Here is a 20,686-nt window from a genome sequence, read left to right on the forward strand (position 1 = left end):
AATTTCAGTAGTTTAATGGAAAGGACACTGTATCTGGAGTCAGAGTACTTGGGTTTGAATTGTAGCCCTGTTAGTCATTACCTGTGTGACATTGGGCAAGTCAATAACCTTCCCTGGGCTTCTGTTTCCTCATGAACTAGGTCACCTCCCTTTTAGCTCTAAATATATGATATATGAGCTAGGGAGTATAACCCAAAATTTTGACAGAGTTGTGTTTCAGGATATATGAGTAGAAAGGAAAAGTAAAAAATTAACTTTTGAGACTCAAGAGTCCTATATTGAAGAAGAATGGGGAGATCCAAACCTAATATCAGAAATCCACTTTGCGTGAGTAGTAAGAAAAGGACAAAAGGTTCACAATAGGCCAGTTTCTCACTGATTAGATAAAATCACATGATCATAGAGGTGAAATGGACTTCTGGTGGCCATCCAATTCATTCCCCCCATTTTACAAAAAGTGAAAATGAAGCCTGGGGAAATTAAGTAGCTTGGTCAAGGTCACACAAACGGTATGAACTCAGGTCCTCTGATGCAATGTATATAGCACTCTTTCTATACTAAGCCTGGAGTGCAAAAGGGAAGAAGTTAAATGCTGATTTTGTTCAAAGTTCTCATTGGATGTAAAGAGATTGCCACATAAACAGAAATAAGCCAAGCTGGGTGTGCTGCTGGTTATCCCCAGATTTTAACAATGGGAAAAGATTCTGCTGTTGCCCATGTTTATCAGGTCATTCATCAAAATCCAGCAACAGAATAACACAAAGTCAGCTGACTCTGTGTCCCTGTGAACTGTGTGAAAAGAATGAATAATCACCACTTGAGAAGCTCGGATGCTGATCTTCCCTTTGGTGAGTGAAAGGAAAAGAAGAATCAGCAGGCAGAATGGGCCAGCCATAGCATATCCAGTGCCCTTCGCATAAATCACACTGAGATAGAACTCTGAACCACTTTTCCACTTTACAAAATCCTGTGAGGTTGCTAGTGAGAATAGCTGTTCCCTGTTGCAGGTAAGGAAATTGTGTCTCTGAGAGGGAATACACTCTGCCCCCTTACAGTGGGGCATGTGTATTCAGTCCAATTTCTATCACTCTACTGTGGGATAAAAGCAGGATTTGAGCCTGGGTCTCCATTTTAAGATTGGTACTCTTTATACTTTATCAGGTCCCCTGACTCTAAAGACAACCCCTTTCCCAATACATAGTACTGCTTCTCTTACACCTCTGCCTAGCATAATCTGGCTGAAGCACCAAGGAGGCACTTGTTGATATTTGTCCTTCATTCTTGAAGAAGATCAATGACATTGGGAGGGTGATGTCTTGACTTGCAAGTGAATTGTATTTAAGTGAGGCAGAGCTGTGCAAAGTCATCAGCCTCACTATCTCCTCCAGAGTTATCAGAGTCCAGTGGCAAGACATAGGTCAGGATGACTGATGATGGCCCAGGATGCAGTGGGAGACCTTGGCCTCTTTAAGCTAAGGTCTTTCCCAGGTCTCAGTTTATCTGATGCAATACCCATTCAGTAGTTCAAGATGAGGTAAGAATTGAGGTAAAAGATGGCCTACTTTGCCTTCACAAAAGAATCAATCAGTAAGGGGAAGACCCTTAGAGTTTCTAGCCAGAACAGAAACAATTGCTATTTACACTCACTCTGAGACCGATATTAATAACAATGCTTTTTTCTAGTTTTGATGAAAATCTCTGTAGTCAGAGCAGGCTTTCATTCTACTGCGGAGTCATTTTGGAGATTTTAGCTTTCATGGGATCTTGTTGCATCCGCTCTTTCCATTTGAAGCCTATAAAGACAATTTCTATTGTATTTCTCTCTTCCAGAGCAGAGATGGAGGTGGGTCTGTATTGGGGTGGGGCTAGGTTGCTCCTACTAATGTAGAGAAGCATCCAACAGGATTCCCAGGAATGATAACTTCTAATAAGGAGACTTATTGGTTCAACCTTAAAGAAATGAGTAAAATTAAAGTTCCTGGTTTAAAAGAAGAGCAAATGATTGGAAACGGTTTGGGTGATCATTATGTAATAAAAAGAAGCTAGAACTGCAGCCTCACTGCAAGGAAAATCAATAGAATAAATATAATTTTGTGTTTAAAGTGCTTTAAGATTTAACAAGTTTTCATTTTTTAAACATATGACTTTAAACATAAAAACATTTGATCCTCATAATAATCATGAGAGGTAGGTGACAGTGTTATTCCCATTTTATTTGCATTTTTTTTAATGAACAAAAACCTATTTTCTCTCCTTCCCATCTCCCCATGAAGAAATGAGCAAACCAAGAACAAAACCCCAAAATGTCTAAAACAACAAGTGCCATATGGATTAATAATAGAAGATTGTTTATAAAGACCGTTGGTCTGAAAAGAACACCTAGAGAACAATGTGGCAGAAGCTGTGCATGCAGAAACAATAGATACCCATAATCAAGTAAAAGAGATTCCTGCATTGGCCAACATATGCCTCCTTCTGCATGTTATGTCCATTACCTCTGTCAGGAAATGAGCAGTATGTGTCATTGTTGGTTCTCTGTAATCATAATGGGTCATGGCTTTGATCAGTGTTCTTAAATCAAAGTTGTTTATCTTTACAATGCTATTATTACTGTATAAATTGTGCAATATCTGCTCCCTTTACTATGCATCAGCTCTCACAAGTCTTCACAGGTTTCTCTGAAACTGTCCTTTTTGTAATTTCTTATGCACAACAATATTCCATTATATTAAATATACCATAATTTATTTAGACAGTGCCCAATTAATAAGCCTCCGCTATTTCCAGCACCTTACCACCACAAAAAGAGCTACTAAAAATATTTTTTATTCTTGAGTCCTTTTCCTCTTTCTTCAATCTCTATGGGTTATCAGTCCAATAGTGGAATTGCCGGGTCAAAGGCTATGAACAGTTTAGCAACATTTTGGGCATAGTTCCAAATTGTTTTCTGGAATGACTGGACTAATTCACAACTCTAATTGTGATAACTAATAACTAATTCACAACAGTACATTCATGTGCCTGTTTTTCTATAACCCCTCCAATATTTGTCATTTTCCATTTTTGTGGACTTTGCCAATTTGATAAGTATGAGGTGGAATGCTTTAATTTGCATTTCCCCAATTATTAGTGATATGCAACATTTTTTCAAATAGCTATTTATAGCTTGAATTTCTTCCTTTTAAATTGCCTTTTCATATACTTTGACCATTTATCAATTGAGTAATAGCTTTTAATCTTATAAATTTGAATCAGATTCTTATATATCTTGGAAATGATAATCCCAGCAGAGAAATTTGCTACAAATATTTTTCCTAGTTACCAGCTTTCCTTATAATCTCTTTAAAATTTTAGCTGTATTAGTTATACAAAAAATTAATTTTACATAACCACAGTGGTCATTTTTTTTCTTCTGTCATCCTTTCTATCCCTAGTTTGGTCAGGAGCTGTTCACCTATCTATAGATCTGAAAAGTGCTTTTTTTTCTTTGTCCCTCTAATTTGTTGATGAGGTGACCTTTTATATCTGTTTGGAGCTTACCTTGGTATATGTTTGAAATGTTTTTCTAAATCTAAGCTCTACCACACTGCTGTCCAGTTTTCTCAGTAGTTATCATCAAACAGTGAATCCTTAAACCAGTATCTGGGTTCTTCGAGTTTATTGAACACTCGGCTACTATGTTCGTTTGCTTCTCTATTTTGTGTAATTAATTTGTTCCACTGACCAGCCCCTCAATTTTTCAATCAGTATCAAGTTGTTTTGATGATCACTGCTTTGTAGTACACTTTGGGATCTGGTATTGCTTTATTCCCTTCCTTCCCACTTGTTTGTTACTTTTTTTTTCAAGATTCTTGAACTTCTGTTCCTCCAGATGAATTTCATTATTATTTTTTGTAGTTCTACAAAGAAATCTATTAGTAGTTTCAGTAGAATGGCACTGAATAAGTAAATTAATTTAGAGAGTATTGTCATTTTTATTATATTGGTTCATTTGACCCAAAAGCAATTAATATTTCCCTTATTCTTTAGTTCTGTCTTTACATAAAGATTGCTTTGTAGTTGTATTTATATAGTTCCTGTATATGAAGGCATACCTCAGAGATATTGCAGGTTTAGTTCCAGAGCATTGTAATAAGGCAAATATCACAATAAAGTGAGTCACAAAACATTTTGGTTTTCCTGTGCATATGTTATGTTAATACTCTAGTCTAAGAGTGTGATAATGTTATGTTTAAAAAAAAGTCATACTTTAATTTAAAAACTACTTTATTGCTAAATAAAATGCTAACTATCATCTGAGCCTTCAGTGAGTTGTACTTTTTGCTGGTGAAAGGTCTTGCCTGGATGTTGATGGCTGCTGACTCATCAGGGTGCTGGTTGTTGAAGGTTGGGATGGCTGTGGCAATTTCTTAAAATAAGACAACAATGAAGTTTGCCACATCAATTAGATCTTCTTTTGAACACTTAAAGGCCATTGTAGGCTTCTTAATTGGACTAATTTCAATATTGTTGTGTTTCAGGGATTAGGGAAGCCAAGGAGTGGGAGAGAGATGGGAGAAACTGCTGATCATGGAGCAGTCAGACTACATACAGCGTTTATCAATTAAGTTCACAGACCTATACAAGTGTGGTTTGTGGTGCCTCAAAAAAATGACAGTAGTAACATCAAAGATCACTGATCACAGATCACCATAACAGATGTAGTAATAATGTAAAAGTTTGAAATATTGCAAGAATTACCAAAATGTGACACAGAGGCACAATTAGAGCACATTCTGTTGGAAAAGTGGTGCTGATAGTTTTGCTCAATGCAGGGTTTCTAGAAACCTTCAATTTGTAAAAAAAAAAATACAACATCTACAAAGTGCAATAAAGTGAAGTGCAATTAAATGAGATATACCTGTTTCTTGCTAAGTAGACTTCCCAGTATTTTACATATTTTGTCATTAAGTGTATTTCTTTCTTTCTATTTCTTATTTCTAGGTTTTGTTGCTTATATATAAAAATGAAAATGATTTATAAGCTTTTATTTTATATCCTGCAACTGCTGAATTATGATTTCGGTTAATTTTTAGTTGATTTTACTAGGGTTGTCTAAGTAAATATTCATATCATCTGGAAAATCTGTGTGTGTTTCCTCTTGTCTACATTTATTCTCTCAATTTATTTTTCTTATCTTACAGCTAAAACTAGAATTTCTAGTTTTGTGTCAAATAGTAGTGGTGATAATTGACATCCTTGCTTTAACCCTGTTCTTATTGGAAAGGCCTCTAGTTTATCCTTCTTACATATAATGTTGGTTCTTGGTTTTTTGTGGCTATAACTTATTATATTTTTAAATCCCTGTTTATTTCTATGTTTTCTAATGTTTATTTAAAAATAGGAATGGATGTTATAACTTGTCAAAAGTTTTTTTCATCTATTGATATATGGTTTTTATTATCCTTGTGGTCTATTATGTTTATAATTTTCCTAACATTGTCCCTCATTCCTAGTATAAATACAATGTGGTCATAGTACATAATCTTTGTGATATGTTGCTGTGGCCTCTTTCCTAATATTTAATTTACAATTTTTGCATCAATGTTTATTAGGCATGTTGGTCTATAATTACCTTTCTCTATTTTGACTCTCTTAGGTTCATGTATGTATTCTTTCTGGTTTATTATAGAAGGAATTTGGTAGGACTTCTTCTTTACCTATTTTACAAACAGTTTCCATTTTTTTATAAATATCTATCCATTTAGTTTACATTGTCAGTTTTATTGATGTGTAATGGGCAAAACATATTCTAATAATTTCCTTCATTTATTAAATTGTTGTGAATTTTCCCTTTTCATTTTTGATACTGATAATTTGGTGTACTTTTTTCTCTTTTTAAAATAAAATTTGTTACTGGCTTATCTATTTTTTTTAAACCCAACTCTAGTTTTATTTATTCATTGAGTGTTTTTTGCCTTCTAATTTATCAATCTTATTTGATTCTCAGAATTTCTATTTTGTTGTTTAATTGGAGTCTTTGAATTTATTTCTTTTCAAGTTTTTTAAATTGCATGCCCAAATCATTGATTTGTTCTTTGTTGTTGATGAAAGCGTTTAGAGATATAAATTTGCCCCTAAAATTTGCTTTGACTACAGTCCAAAAGGAGGATAAAATCTCTTCATTTCTCACTGTCAATTCCAGATCATCTCTTAGACACCATCACACATTAACTTATTCTGCTTTGAAGTTCATTCAACTAATTATATTGAAACACAGTTATCAAAATATTTAATCAATCAATTAAATATTTATTAAGCACCTACTGTGTGCATATTTGCAAAAAAAGTTCACGGACTCTTGATTAAGAACTCTTATAATAGGGAAACATCAGTTTCTTGAGCATGGAATAACTTGGTCAGACTTGTGCTTTAGGAATATCAATCTGGTAGTTTTGTGGACCATATACCCATACCATCTCCTCCCAATTTCCTCTTAGCAGAGGACTTACTAATTAATTTTTGAAGGAAATAGAAGCCATTTGCTGTGAGCACCCTTTCCCACTGTACTATGCTCCTCAAAATCTTTTTACATCATCCACCATTCTTTACTCCCTCCTCTGAGGAAGAGTTGATATTTCTTTGCCAATGCCAGTCTCTCTACTTACGTAGAGGAGCTTGGCCCCTCTATCATTCCCTTTCTCTCATTTTCCATTTATTTTTATCTACTATCTCCTTCCCAGTCAACTACAAACATGTTCAGGTTTCCCCTATCCTGAAAATACACTAACTTGACCCTGTCACTTCCTTAAGGGATTAATCTCCCAATCCCTTTCATAACCAAGGAAATGCCATCTGTTCTTGTTGCCTTCATTTCCTCATCTCCTACTTACTTCTTAACCTTTTAAAATCTGGCCTCTCCCAACACTTCACTGAAACTGCTCTCTTCAGGGTTTCTAATGGTCTCAACTAAATCTGATTACTTTTGCTTAATCTTCTTTCTACTTGACTGTTTTTATAGCTATTTATACTGTTGATCACACTTTCCTCCTGAATATTCTCTTCTTTGGCTTCTATAACATTGATCTCTCCTGGTTCAATTTCTGCCTGTCTGACCACTCCTCATCTTCCTTGGCTGGATCATCATTTGTCTCTTGTTCCCTACCGCATGTTTTTCCTCAGGAGTCTGTCCTGGGCTATCTCCTTTTCTCTCTCTCTCTCAATGAACTTATCAAATCCCATGGGTTCAACTATCATCTCCACATGAATGATTCTGAGATCTATACACCCAGCAACATTACTCTCCTGCTCCGGTCCTACTTTGCTGATTGTCTTTTGAACATCTCTACTCTGAGAGCAAGGGCCAATTCATTTTTATTCTCAGATGCCCAGCATAGTGCCTTGTGTCCTAGGTACTTAATAAATATTGGCTGAATTGATTGGATTGAAATGCTCAAGAGAATTCTCTAGGGAAATTGCTCCCTAATGACTCTAATTAGTCTCCCTCCCACTCCCTACTTCCTTTGGGTATGCATGGGTCATTCACAAATCAAATGATCAAAAGTCAGGGACTGTCTATGTTTCCTGCTTGAGCACACTGACTTTCTGTCTTTGGAGGCTAAAACTGGCTTGCTGTTGTCATGCTTTCTTTTGGTTAGAAGAATCTGTTAACTCTTGATGTCCCAGGGAACTCTATGGGATATACTCAGATCAACATTATGAAATAAGTGTAAATTAGATGTAGTATTTACAATTTGTATCTTGTAACATCTTGTATAGATGTTAATTTGTTGAATTGATTTTAGATTTATGTCCTCAGAATTGAACTGTAACTAGCAATTTTTGTTCCTGAATTGTACCTTCAACTAATTCTTAAATACAAATTCAATTAATGGTGATATAGACCCCATGACATGTCAAGGCCATTGTCTACAAGAGAGTAGAGGGTTTAGGACTTGGGAGAACTCTACCCAGGGTGTGGGGGTTCAGGCAAAATCTGGTAACGTTATTATTTTAACTAGTTATTATTGCTAGCTAGATATTAAGCTCAGCTGTTTCTACATTGCTGATAGACTGCATGTGCTTTCAGGGCTTTAGAAAATTTTGGCATGTTGGGAGAAAGCCCCAGTTGCTCTGCCCTAGTTATATCTTGGGAGCCCAGATAGAATATATAGTATTAAGTACTCTCCTTCAATGTCCTGATCTACCACAGCAACTAATTCTCAGCTTTGTGGAGTTGGTTGTATGGTATTTCAACTTTTTCCACCATCTTAAATGCATCTGATGAGATGTGATCATGTTATAAAAGTTTTATGTAGAATATTAAATTTAGACCTGGAAGAGACCTTGATTAAAATGGAAGGAGTTTAAGAATATGTTGACAAATAATAAAGAAAACCAGATTTGATGAAGTCTTAAAGGGTTTATACCAGGCCAAGAAAAATTGAGCTTGAAGTATCCTTTTAAATCATGTTCTTGAATCTTAATAGCCTGGGCAATCTGTATCATGGGATCATCAACTTATTGGCAGAAGGGTCCTTGGAGGTCTTCCAGGCCAACCCTCTCGTTTTACAGATAAAGAAACTGAAGGCCAGAGAAATTAACTTTCTTTGCCCACAGTCACAAAGTTAATAAGCATCAAAGTGAGGATTTGAATCAAAATCCTTTGATTTCAAAATGATCCTTCTTTCCACTGCACCAGACTCTGGCCCTTTCCCTGATACCTCTATCTTTCAATACCTCATGCCAAAACTTAGGTCTTCCAGAGACAAAGGGAAAGGAAGAATGACTTTTACCCATAATGAGCTTGTTGACATTTATTAGAACTCAGCTCAGTAAGCACTCAATTGTTGAGTTTGTGGGCCTCAGTGACCTTAAGTTCTTTTTCTTCTGTTCACGCCTTTCTACTTTTTTCTGTTAATGAGCAAACAGGGAGAAAGAAGGAGGGAAGCAGAACAATAATAAGAATGGTTAGGCAATAGAGTATACTGCCAAGAGAGTCATGATTCATCTTCCTTGGAAATTGTCACTCTGGGCTGAGATTAGATACCCTTCTATCAGATAGAATGGGGACAAGCAGAAGTAGTGATGGGTCAATCCCTCTTTCCTTTAGGTATTGCTTAGTGCTCATGTTTTTCCTAACAAAAACCTCAATGGCTTTTCCTCCATTTTCTCATATCCCCTGAAATTGTGAAGGAGATCTAATTCCTGTGGTTCTGATTTTTTTTTTTACTCTAGTCATGAAACCGTTCTTGAAAGAGCTGATTCCTAGCTTTAAAAAATTACATCAATGCAATCTATTTTTTTTCCTTGAAGGGTGAGTATGTATTAAATGTCCTCTGTGCTTCTAAAATAGAGGGATTTGCACCAACGTGCTATTCATGTTGGCATATATAAGATTTACCATCCAGAACCAAGTTATTAAAGTTACTGACTTAAGAATCCTTCTTCCAAGTAGAAGAGCCATGTAGCTACCTGAGGCTTCTGAGGACAGGAAAAACAAGCAAGCATATGACATTATCCTCTTAAAACAGCTAGCCAGTGGCGTAGTGTTCTCTGACTAGAGAGATTGTAAGCCCTAATGGTAGGGGCTTTCATTTTTATTATCATTCTATTTGCAAACATGTCTGCAGGCTATTATGCAATAGGCACATGCAATAAAGATGATAAATAAAAATAAACAATAAGCAAGAGAGGAAATTGCTTTCTGATTCACTCCACAGGCAACCAGATTACATTGAATGTGAATCAGGACCTCCTGGGAACCTGCATGGTAGGTAGAGAAATTTCTCACCCTCTATCAGGTATATGTCACTTCCCGAATGACTATGAGTGTTTCATCACTCCCTCCCCCCACCACCCGACTGCACATACCTCTTGCTGATAGCTGGTTTTCCTTAATGTAGTCTGTATGAGAAAGGAGACGACCAGTATGATACTTTAGAAAGGACAATGGTTTGGAGTCAGAGATGCTCAGTTTGAACCCTGCCTATGTGATCTTGGGCAAGATCACCTCTTGGACTTTTGATTTCCTCATCTTTAAAATAGAGGGATTGGACTTGGTGACCTCTAAATCTATCTTCTTTGGTATCTAATAATACCGTAAAAATGTTGGGTCCAAGTCCTGTTCTGGAAGGAGCATAATTTATTCCAATTTTGTTCAGTTGTTTTTCAGTCATGTCTGACTTTCTGTGACCCAATTTAGGGTTTTCTTGGCAATGCTGCAATGGTTTGCCATTTCCTCCTCCAGCTCATTTTACAGATGAAGTAATTGGGGCAAAAAGGTGAAGTGACTTGCCCGGGGTCAAACAACTAGTGAGTATCTGAGGCTGTATTTGAACTCAGGAAAACTCGTCTTCCTGACTCCAGGCCTGTCACTCTATCGACTGTGCCATCTAGCTGCCCTGATTTATTCTAGTACTTGGGATCAAAGAATGTTACATCTGGAAAGGATCTTGGAGGTCATCTAGTCCAAATCTCCTCATTTTATAGATAAGGAAACAGAGACCCAGAGATACTAGGTGATTTTCCCATTTTCACACAGGTAGTAAATCTGAGATATGAACCTAAGACTTCTGACTCTAACTTCAATGCTATTCCCATCTAAAATTCTTAATGTTTTCCTAGGTCAGTTAGAACAAAGTATATAATCCTTTATGACTCTGGCTTTCTCCAGTGCAGTAGGCTATAATAGAAGGAGCATAGGACTGGAATGATTGAAAAAGTATGTTTTAACCTCTTATTACAGAGATAACAAAGCAGAAACAATACCTTCCTTCAAGAAGCTTATATTCTATAGGGAGAGACAGTATAAATAGGGAAATGTGGGCCAGGGAGGGGTATTTTGGTTTGGGAAATTATGGGTTTGGTGAATGGGGGAGTAGACTGACACACCCTTCTGGTAGCAATGGCACAACTGATATGGCTGTAGTTCTAGAACTGGGAAACAGGGAGTGGGAACAGATGGAGGGTAGGCTGTTGGAAAGAATGTGGTCAAGGAACAAAGTGAAACATGGCTGGAGGTGGCCTAGAGATGGTGGGTCATGTGGGGCCACTCACTAATTAGGACAATGGGTGCTCCAGGCTGGGAAGTTAAATTGTCTAGGGCAGAGTCTCTGGTTTGGGGTGCTGTGCTAGGAATAAAATGGAGCAGGGGTGGGGAGTAAAGTGACTTGGAGTCAAAAGACCTGGGTTTGAGTCTTGGCTTAATCACTTCTAAGCTGTATTACTTTGGAAAAGTCACAGGATTCTCAGCTTTCTTGTTTGTAGACTGGGAAAGCTGATGCTTGCTTTACCAAACTCATAGAAATAGATAGTATACGTCAAAGCATTTTGGAATACTACAATAATTACTTCAGAGGTGAATTATTTTCATTCCTCTTTTCACTAACATTCTTATATACACTTAGTATTTGTTAAATCAGCCTCAAGTTGCAGTAGAAAATGTGACACAGCCACTGCTAAAAAAAAAAAAAGCCTGGATTAGAGAGAAAGAAGAAACATCATCCACCCCATTCACAGCACACGGGTAAAACTCTTCCAAGAAACAAAGACCTTGGCTTTCAAGTTCCTTGCCAGGGGATGACCACAGAAAGTAGGTCCTCTTTTTTTTATTTCCACAAAGCTTCCATCCCCAGAATACACACAGAAATAGACACCGGATGGGAGTTCATCATTTACTCAACATGCCATGAGAAGGCTCAAAGAGGAACAAAGAGTGGAAGTTTGCCACCCGGGCCTAACCTGACTGAATCTTAGAAGAATGAGATTCAGAGAATCATAGGCCAGAAATGACCTGGCCAATTCCTGCTTCCTTCAGTCAACACCTCTTTACAAACCAGCTATAAAATATTTTCACCCCTATTAGAATATAAGCTCCTTAATGCCAGGATTCTTTTTCTTTGCTCTTCAGTACTTAGCATAGTATCTGACACATATTAAGTGTTTAATAAATGCATGTTGATGGAGTAGCCCGAGGGATTGCTTCTCAGAACAACTTCAATGCATTTAGCTCCCCCTCATTCCATTCCCAAAGTCAAGATCCCTAGTTGGAGAATTACCATCTTAGAGCAAATGAGGTCCAGCCGCATTTTGAAGGAGCTGCAAAGAAGGGCATCCCACACTCTTTCAAGTCATGACTAACTAACTCTCGTGGAAAGGAAATAATTTCATCTACATTAAAGCCTTCACGCTGTCATTCAAACACATTTCCAAGGAAGTCTTCAGGTTGCTTTTGAGGCAGGAAAGTTATTAATGGCTCACAAGTCTTTTTTTTTCTCAGCCCAGTCCAAACTTGTACTATGGGTCCCTGGCCAGGACTCAAGTGCCCTTTAACTAGGCCTCCATTTCCTGGTTATGTGATACTTTGCCCTTCCCATTTCTATGGCCTAAGGGACTCTGAGAAGTGTAGCTAAAAGACCATGTGGCCCTGAGGGGTATAAACACACACACACACACATACACACACACACATATACACACACACACACAGAAAGAGAGAAAGAGAGAGAGAGAGAGAGAGAGAGAGAGAGAGAGAGAGAGAGAGAAAGAGAGGGAGGGAGTTTCTTTCAAGCTGCAAGCACTAGATTTAGCAATGTGACAAACAATATTTTTTCATTTACAAGAATACAGACTCCAGCAGCTTTACTGTGTGGAATATAGCTTGTTGTGTTGGCCAGATCCAGGTTTTCAAGAAAATCTATATGTGATTTTAAAAAAATAATTGTCCTCAAGGAAGAGCTACAGATAGATTTAGCCTTCGTTTAGGTGGGCCTATGGTATGAGACATACTGTCCTGGATGGCACAGTAGATGGTAGTTGGTTTCAAGAAGATTTGGGTTCAAATCTTACCTCAGACATTTACTAGCATGATCCTGGACAAGTCAGTCTTCATCTCTCTCAATTTCCTCATTTGTAAAATGTGGGTTTTATAGCACCTACTTCATAGGGTTTTGTGAAGATCAGATGGTACATATAAAATTCTTCGCAAACCTAAGGCACTAAATAAATGCTAACAGTTATTATCTTTGGGTCTAAAAGCTTCGCTCCTATGCTTATGGACTCTGACATATTTTCTCATCCACAGGGGAATGCCAGTAATGCAACTCTGTTGTATTGCCTGTAAAGGCGACCTTCCTAACTAAACTGGATGGGCCTTGCCTTCTTCCTTATTGTATGCATGATTATTTAGAGAAGGCTTTGGGTTGCTGTTGTTATCATTATTTATTTAATTTTCATTTAAATAGTATTTTATTTTTTTCCAATTTCATGTAAAGACAATTTTTAGCATTCAGTTTTTAAATAAAAGTCTGAGTTCCAAATTTTCTCCCTCCTTTTTTCCCTCCCTCCTTCCTAAAATAATCAATTTGATATAGGTTATATACGTGTAATCACATAAAACATTTTCATATTAATTATATTGTGAAAGAAGAAATGGAACAAAAGGAAAAAACTACAAAAAATAAAGCAAAAATAGTCTGCTTCAATCCGCATTCAAACTCCATCAGTTCTTTTTTTGGAGGTGGAATAGCATTTTCCATCATGACTCTTTTGGAAGTGTCTTGGATCATTGTATTGCTTAGAAGAGCTAAGTCTGTCATAGCTGATCATTGCACAACATTGTCATATACAATGTTCTCCTGTTTCTGCTCACTTCACTTTCATCAATATGTATAAATCTTTCTAGGTTTTTCTGAAATCTGCCTACTTATCATTTCTAATAGCACAATAGTATTCCATTACAGTCATATATCCCTTCAATTTCCAATTATTTGGGAGGCTTTGATTTTATTTTTTACTTGGACCTTTTTCTCTTATAGATCCATGGGTTGTTTGAGTTGGAAGGGAATTTTTAAGAGAATATTTAATCTGGCCCCTTTGTTTTACAGAGCAGGAGACTGATCCTAGAGAGGTTAAGTGACTTGTCCAAAGACACACAGATCAAGAAGCAGGGCTGGGGTAGAGGAAGAGTTGTTTAGTTGTGTCTGATTCTTCATGACCCCATTTGGGACTTTCTCGGTAAAGTTGCTGGAGTGGTTTGCCATTTCCTTCTCTGGCTCATTGTACAGATGAGGAAATGGAGGCAAACAGAGTTAAGTGACTTGCCCAGGGTCACACAGCTCATAAGTATCTGAGGCCAGATTTGAACTCAAGTCTCCCTGACTCTAGGCCTGGTGCTCTATCTACTGCACCACCTAGCTGCCCTGCTGAGGAGGAGACTTAGATTCAAGCTCTCCTTTAGATACTACCAGTGTGACCTTGGGTGAGTCATTCAACTTCTCTCTGAGCCTCAGCTTCCTCATCTGTATGGTGGTAGTAATAATGGCACTTACCTTACAAAGTCATTGCAAAGATGGCATGAGATCATCTATGGAAAGACTATGTAAGCCTTCAGGTCCTCTCTACATATGCACTCCCATTCAATAGTGGCAGGGCTAGAGCTTGCAGCCAGCTTTCCTGACTCCTAGGTCTGTGCTCATTTCCCCGCTCCTGCTATTGTGTTCTATACCTTTGAAAAGTCTACATTTACCAGCAAATTCTAGAGACGCAAAGTCAGATACTTGTAAAAGATGTGACAGCTGATCCAGCAGAGATGATAGCCAGGGATCATGTCCTCTCTCATACCAAAGAGGCAGAGAATTGTTAGTATAGTCAAGACTTTCTTTCCAATGACTTGCCTGTGGCTTAAAGGGGATATAGCTAATGGTTTTCATCAAAGAATGCTTCTGACGCTCAGGCTATGCAATTCCATCTCATGTACTAATAAAGAAGTCTAGGCTAATGTTTCTCATCTCTAATAATGATAACTTATACTAATATGGCACAGCGGATAGAGCGCTGGGCCTGGAGACAGGAAGACCCGACCCAAGTTCAATCCAGAATCAGATACTTACTGGCTGTGTGACCCTGAGCAAGTCACTTAATTGCTGTTTGCCTCAGTTTCCTTATCTGTAAAATTGGGATAATGACAGCACCTACCTCCAAAAGTCGTTTTGAACATAAAAATGAGATATTTGTAAAGTACTTTGTAAGTCTTAAAATATTATATAAATACTATCATCATCATCATCATCATCGTTAAAGTTTAAAAGTTCTTAGAAGGCAACTTGATGTTGAAGTGGATAGAATGCTGGATCTTTAGTCAGGAAGAGTTCAAATCCCACTTCAGACACTGGCTGTGTGACCCTGTCTTCCCTAACCTTTAATAGGCCCATGTGACCTGCTTTGAACATGAGTCACATGGAAGCCTGAGTCACATAAGCCTGGGTCACGAGGGTTGTGATGCTTTCTGACCCTGAAGAAGTATATATATACTCTGAGGTTAGCGTTTTGCTTTGGGGCTCACTCATTGGAAGAGTGTTCATGGACATGAGTCTCTGGGTAGCTGTTCAGGAGCGCCCCCCACCCCTGCTTTGAAAAACCCAGATGTTGGTGCTTCTCTCTCTGGTAACTATGTTTGTATTGCTTTTGGTCAGACAGCTGGAAGCCCTGTCTGTTGGTCTTCTGTTTATATAATTTCTGCTAGTAATTTCTGTTTGTATTTTCTTTGAAGTTCAGGGCGCTGACTTTTCCCCTGAACTAAGGGAATGATATATGTATGTTTGATTAAACTGAGATTGTTAACCCTATAAAGTTGCTTTCCTTTAGAAAAGAAGATCAAAGAACCTGTGCTAGCAGCCCTCCTGTGTGCTGGTGTTATTGTTCTTATACCCTCACAGCAGCTGCAAGTTGTTGTTACACCTGGGCAAGTCACTTAATCTCTATTGGTCTCAGTTTCTTCTTCTGTCAATGTAATAATAGCACCTAATTCCCTGGGTTGTGAAAATGAAATGAGATAATATTTGTAAAGCACTTTTCAAACCTTAAATAAAGCCCTTTATAAATGATGGCTATTATTATTCTCACATAATCTCTGTGGGGTAAGATTGTACAAGTATCTTCATTTTATGGATATAGAAATTCAAGCTCAGAACCTGCCCATGTTTTCAAGTCATGGGTTGAAGATTTGAACCCAAACATCTTAGCTCCAAGTCCAGAACTCTTTCCAAGACTGAGGTGGGGACTGAGTGGAGGAGAATAGAGGCAAATCACTTTCTCCATGTGTAAATGGATTTGCTGCATATGCGGAGATGCAAGTTTCCTTTTACTTAGGCTTCTAGGAGGAAATGGAGGTGAGACTGAGAATATGATTAACTTAATAGTAATAATAAATAATTACTGTATTTACCCCATGGCAGGCATTGTGCTAAACACTTTACAAATGTGATCTCCCTTGATCCTCATGGCAAGCCTGGGACGTAGGTACCATTATCCCAACTTTACAGTTGAGGAAACTGAGTCAGACAGTGGTGAGCTGACACTCATACATAGCCATTAAATGGCAGGGGCTGGATTTGAACTCAGGTCTTCCTGTCTCCAGGCCCAGTGGTCTATCCACACAACCACCTATGTATTTATAGCTTTGGGTTCATTGAGCAAATATTTTTGAATTGTCTGATCCTATAAGATGCAGTGTTGGTGTCTCAGGGCAGACAGAGATGCAGGTGCCCCAGTCTATAACTTTAAGGGCCTCACCATCTACTGAGGCAGATAAGTACACAAAGGCCCACAATACCCAATGGCGTATCATAGCACACATCCAGCCAGCTTGTTAGACTGAGCGCAAATAGGGATTTTACCTTGTTAAAATAAGTTGCATGGACAGCAATAAAACTCTTTCCATTTTATTAATGTCTTTTAAAGATAATAATGAGTATTACATACCTCATTTTACAAACTATAAAAAGGAAACCTGACATAGCTAGTTAGCATTTCCAGATTTGCAAAATGCTTTACGTGTTATCTCATTTGAGCCTCACAGCAATCCTGTGAGGTACATGCTATCATTATTTCTACTTTACAGCTAGAAACTGAGGCTGGGAAAAGTTAAATGACTTGCTCAAGGTTACTCAGCTAGTATGTGTCTGACTCTAGATTTGAACTTAGGTCCTCTTAACTCCAAGGGCAGCTTGGTAGTGCGGTGGATAGAGTGCCAAGTCTAGAGTCAGGAAGATTCATCTTCCTGAATTCAGATCTGTCCTCAGACACTTACTGGCTGTGTGATCTTGGGCAAGTCATTTCACCTGGTTCCCTCAGTTTTTTCATCTGTCAAGGTGAGCTGGAGAAGGAAATGGCAATCTATCCAAGCGTCTTTGCCCTGAAAACTCCAAAAGGGGTCTTGAAGAGTTGGATACAACTGAACAACAGTACTAATCTCTTAACTCGATGTCCAAAATTCTATCCACTGTGCTACCTAGATACCTCTTAGACATACTGTAGAGAGAAATAATCTTGGCATCAGGAAGGTTTAGGCTCAAATCTTACCTCTGCCATGTACATGGCTATGTGACCTTGAACAAGTTACTTAGCTTTGTAATATTTATGGCTATAAATTGCAGAACCAGTGCTGCTCTGCCTTTCCTCATTGGAAGTTCCCTGTACCGATGAAATTGCAGATCTAAAAAAAATGGCAGCATTATATACCAGATAGAGAACTGACCCACATTTGACACACTTTGACATTTTGCTGAGTGACCCTGGGAAAGTCACTTAACCTTTACAGGTAGCTAGGTTATGCAGTGGATAGAGCTCTGGGCCTGGAGTCAGGAAGTTTTGTTTGTTGCTGTGGTTGAGTCATTTCAGTCATATCCGATTCTTCGTGACCCTGTTTGGGGTTTTCATGGCACAGATACTGGACTGGTTTGCCATTTCCTTCTCCAGTTCATTTTACAGATGAGGAAAGTGAGACAAAAAGGGTTAAGTGACTAGCCCTGAGTCATATATCTAGTAAGTGTCTGAGACCAGATTTGAACTGCAGTTAGGAAGACCTGAGTTCAAATTTGGCCTCAGACACTTAGTAGTTTGTGACCCTGGGCAAAGTCATTTAACCTCTGTCTTCCTCAGTTTCCTCAACTGTAAAATGAAGGTAACAACAACATCTTGGGTTGTTGAGAGGATGAAATGAATTAATATTTATGAAACACTTACCGCAGTGCCTGACACATGGCAGACACTTAAATGCTTATTCCTTTCCTTTCCCAAGTAATTTGTCAGTGCCCCAGGCATCTTTTGAGTTGAACAGTTAACAATTTGCATTGGTAGAGGGGGTCCTTGACAGGGAGTTCCTGACACAATTATAGACAAACACGCACATATACAAGGCTTGGCGAGACTAAGGTGACTTGCCCGTGATCGTGTAGCTTATAAACTTGGCAAAGCCAAGGAGTAAAACCATTTTTTTTGCCCAAGAGTGACATCATTAACAGTGTCTCTGCCGCTGACCAATTTGTTGGGTGGGACAGTCAACCTTTCTGGCCCTTAGCCTCCTCATATCTAAAATGAGAACACCTATAATATATTAATATTATCTTAAATTTATAATTAGTTTCTTTCTCTAAAGAGCTCAATGCTCCATAAAACCAAAACCTTGAACCTCCCATTTATTCACCTAATGGCAAAAACACAATAAGTATCTTTATGTGATGGGCAGGACCACAAGTTGTACCTGATCCACAGTGTGAAGCCCGAGCTGGCTTCCTCAGGCTGCATATTTTCCAGGGTTTCATGTTTGAGCACGTAGAGAGACCAGCATTCCCCTATCACTCCAGGCACCTGCCAGAAATGCAGGCTCAGAGGACTCAGCTTCAGCCATGTGCTTTGACACCAACTGTCTAAAATCCACCTCTGGGACAAAAGCAGGCACACACTACAATCGTGATATTTTAGGAACAATTTCTTCTGGGATGCCCATTTCATATTTGACATCTGTACTCTGTCAAGAGGTGAAACTTTTGGCCTCTATCACCAGGGTTAGAGAAACAACTGGGTTATGTGGGCTGGACCCAGTTCCCTACTATACCTCTAAGATATGTAGATGCTAGAACCAAAACATTATAGTTATAAGTAGAAAGGACAGACTGTGGTCACCTGATGGACACCTAGATTTTATTTGTAATCCTGTCACTTTTTCCCACTTTATTTCCTTGGCCCCACCCCCAATGGAGGTAGCCCCTTAACTCCACTCCCAATGGAGGCAAAACTTTTGGGACACTTGAGTTTCTGAACTTTTTGGGTAAAAGAACTGCTATACAGGAGCTGTAGAATAATGGATATTATTACTAAATAAAAGGATGCCCTTCTACTTGTTCTCCTTTTCCTTAAAAAAAGCAATTGCTAATGGTAAGAAGAAAGGTTACATATATGCCAAAATATTTATAGCAACCCTTTCTGTAGAAGCAAACAATTGCAAACAGTAGATGCCTGCTGACTGGGGAAAGGGTAACAAGTGTTACATCAAGGTATTGGAACATTCATGTACTAAAAGCAATGATCGATATGATGAATACAAAGAAGCCTGGCAACACTTACACGTACTGATACAAAATGAAATAAGAAGATCCAGGGAAACAATAGAAATAAAACTCACAGCAACATAAATAGGAAGAACAGCAACTACAAAAAAATTGAAACCAAATGCTGTGAAATTAGAGTGTCCAAATCTGTCTCTTCCTTTGTAGAGATGAGAGACTGTGGGTGTACAACACTATAACATCGGGCTTCTGCCAACATATAGTTTAGTTTCGCTGAATTGTTTTTCTCCTCTTTTAAAAAATTATTGGAAGGGATGGCTCTTGGGATAGAGAATGGATACAATGGAATATTTAAATTAAATGAAAGCAAAAGATAGTAATAAAAATTTATTTAAAGTTAAGAAATCACATTGGTGGGCTTCTCTTTAAAAAATATTCTTGAGTTGGTGAATTCTCCTGGAACTTTAAATTTTTGAATAGTCTTAGAGAAATACATCAGTAGACCACCATTATGTGAGCAGAGAGGAGATATGCATATACCTCGATGCAACTTTATGGGTTGTCCATGACTGACAGTTGTGAATTTTGTTGTTCTTCTTGTTGTTCAGTCTTTCAGTTGTATCCAACTCCTTGTGATCCTGTGAACCACAGCACACCATTACTGTCCATGGGGTTTTCTTGGCAAAGATACCAGAGTGGTTTGCTGTTTCCTTCTCCAGTGGATCACCTTTTTTCAGAACTCTCCACTGGGATCTGTTGGTTGTGAGTAACCCGGCACAGAATAGCTCAGAGTTTCGTTGAGATATGTGAGCCCCCATTCCAAGACAAGGCAGTGATCCAGGAAGGGAGATAGATGCGAATATCCCTGAAGATTGATGCAATATTTATAAAGCAGACTTCTGTTAAAAGCTCCCTGTTTAATACTGGTCTGTGCATATTATTGAAAACAAAACAAAAAAACCTTTCATGTCCCAGGAAATGTTATAAAGGAACTTCCTTCTAAATATACCACATCAGTACATTGTTTTTATCTGCTTTTGCTTTTGATTGGCGAGTTCCACGTTAATGTTGATGTCTCAGGCTTCACTTCTGGTTTTTGTTGTTGTTGTTGTTGTTGTTTTTGTTTTGTGTGTGTGTGTGTGTGTGTGTGTGTGTGTGTGTGTGTGTGTGTGTGAGAGAGAGAGAGAGAGAGAGAGAGAGAGAGAGAAAGAGAGAGAGAGAGAGAGGTGAGGATGCACCAGTCTACCAGACAAGAAGCAAGCGAATGAGACTAAGTGCTAAGTGCACATATATAGAGATTGGCTTTGGCAAGGAAAAAGACCCTCTCCTTGTCCTGATTCTGGGGGAAAGCAGGAGAGAAT

General features: G+C 38.3%; 1 long non-coding RNA gene across 1 annotated transcript in view; it reads left to right on the forward strand.

Annotated features, from left to right (window-relative positions):
- LOC118848454 overlaps positions 1 to 19,999 on the forward strand; it is a 59,443-nt gene extending 39,444 nt beyond the window's left edge. The window contains exon 3 of the long non-coding RNA XR_005010253.1: positions 19,934 to 19,999. This is a non-coding gene — a long non-coding RNA (uncharacterized LOC118848454). The remainder of the gene's footprint in view (positions 1 to 19,933) is intronic.
- The last annotated feature ends 687 nt before the right edge of the window (positions 20,000 to 20,686 follow it).

This window comes from Trichosurus vulpecula, chromosome 4, assembly GCF_011100635.1.
Source record: "Trichosurus vulpecula isolate mTriVul1 chromosome 4, mTriVul1.pri, whole genome shotgun sequence".
Lineage (NCBI taxonomy): Eukaryota > Metazoa > Chordata > Mammalia > Diprotodontia > Phalangeridae > Trichosurus > Trichosurus vulpecula.